The sequence below is a fragment of the Meleagris gallopavo genome, chromosome 7, assembly GCF_000146605.3.
Source record: "Meleagris gallopavo isolate NT-WF06-2002-E0010 breed Aviagen turkey brand Nicholas breeding stock chromosome 7, Turkey_5.1, whole genome shotgun sequence".
In the NCBI taxonomy this organism is placed as follows: domain Eukaryota; kingdom Metazoa; phylum Chordata; class Aves; order Galliformes; family Phasianidae; genus Meleagris; species Meleagris gallopavo.
In genome coordinates, this window is record NC_015017.2 from 16442304 (window position 1) to 16444067 (window position 1764).

The following is a 1764-nucleotide window of genomic DNA, read 5'->3' on the forward strand; positions in this document are numbered from 1 at the left end:
AAAATGAAGCATTGCATTTTTAGGGTTGCTTTTTCACTTTTTTAAAAACGTTACGACTTGGGCTATAAAGAGTTGATTTGAGGCACAAATGTGAAACTTGTTCTGAAAATGCTGAAAGAAAAATGTTTTATTGTTAATAGTGTTTTTGCCTTTGCCTTTTTTTCTTAGTCTGACAAATAGTTTCAGTTAACCCTTATTTCCGTTTTTGGTGAATGCATTGTCCATTGAAGAGATCCCAAAGAAGCCTATTGCCCAGTACTGCTCCAATGACAGGTACACTGGACACATTTCAAGGATTACCTGGTATTCATCCCAACAAAGCTGCTGTTTCCCCATCTAATAATCTTCCACTGGATTGTTTTACTGTGTGAACAATAAAAGCATCTTTCAGCCCTTGCCATTGACTGGTATTGTAACTTGATTTAGACATTCTTGCTCTATCAGTCTCAGTTTGGACATAGACTTCCGACTTTAGATTTATAACATTTCTCCAATTTGAACCTAACCCCATTGTGCAGCAGGAATTCTCAATTGCCCAAGTGATAAGAGAAATAAGGCATTATTCTTTTCCTTTTTTCTCCCTCTCAGCAACAATAGTAATAGACATTTACTAGATATAGAGTTAGAGAAAGAGATCCTGGGGTAATGATGAATGTATTGTTCCACATGGGACTCCTGCCTGCTCTGTGTTGCTTTCCATGGGCATTCCTCAGCTGCCTGCTTTTACCACCTTTGCATTTCTTGACTGTGGAGGTCATGCATTAAATGGGGTTGTACAGGCTTCATTCCAGGTGCCCAGAGTGATCTGTTTGCCAGTCACTGGCTCTGTTTTTCCTGTTCACAGGTGCAGTACACTTTCCTGTTGAAATGTCCAAAGACTGCAGCCCAGGTAAACAGCCCCAGGTCAAAGGGGTCTTTCTTTTATAGCCTGGAGCATTGTAAGGGCTCCATTTTTCTGCCTGGAATCAGGTGTTAGCTCAGTTTAGTTTTGCAATGGTGTTTTGAAGGGAAAAGGCCCAAGGCACCTTCTGCTCCCTTAGTATGACCGTTGACCCTACTCATAGTCTGACCTTGAGGTGCAGTTGGCAGAAACTCTACAAAATAGATGAGAGCAAAATTACCAGAAATATTGTGGTGCTGAAGTGCTCTTGACTTCAGTTAGCCTCTATGTCAGAATGCTTCCTGCCCCCTTCCTTTTCTCTATGAGGATTGATGTTAGTGTAGGACATTTCCCAACCAGCCTGAAGCACAGAACTAGAAGATGCACAAACTTGTGTCCGTCAGCAAATCCTGTGCAGTGCAGCTTGATAATGCTGATAGCAGGAAAACTAGCAAAAGCTTTTCTTCTCTGGGCTGCCAAAGGAAGCTATTTCTTGCCACAGCTGGCACAGGTGCTAGCATATGGAAGCTGAGATTAGAAGGTCATTTCAGAAATTATATTTATGGAAATAAGTGGAGAAAATACAGCTGTTAAGACTGATCTGTATGAGCTTGTATTTTGATGTGTCTCAGAGCTATAATTCCTTCATGTGTTTTACAGTGTATTCTACTATTCCTGTCCCTAGTCTGCATTTCATGTAGATGGTCCCTACATGAATCTTGCCAGATGCACTTCTGGGCTTATTGCTTCTCTTTAACTGAATTAAATTGCAATGACTTTGGCAATGTACTGGCAATTTCTTTTCCTTCTGTTAATTCAGTCTCTGGATTTAACCATGATGACCTGAGAAATGTTTGGGTTTGGGGTGGTTTCTTTTTTTTTTT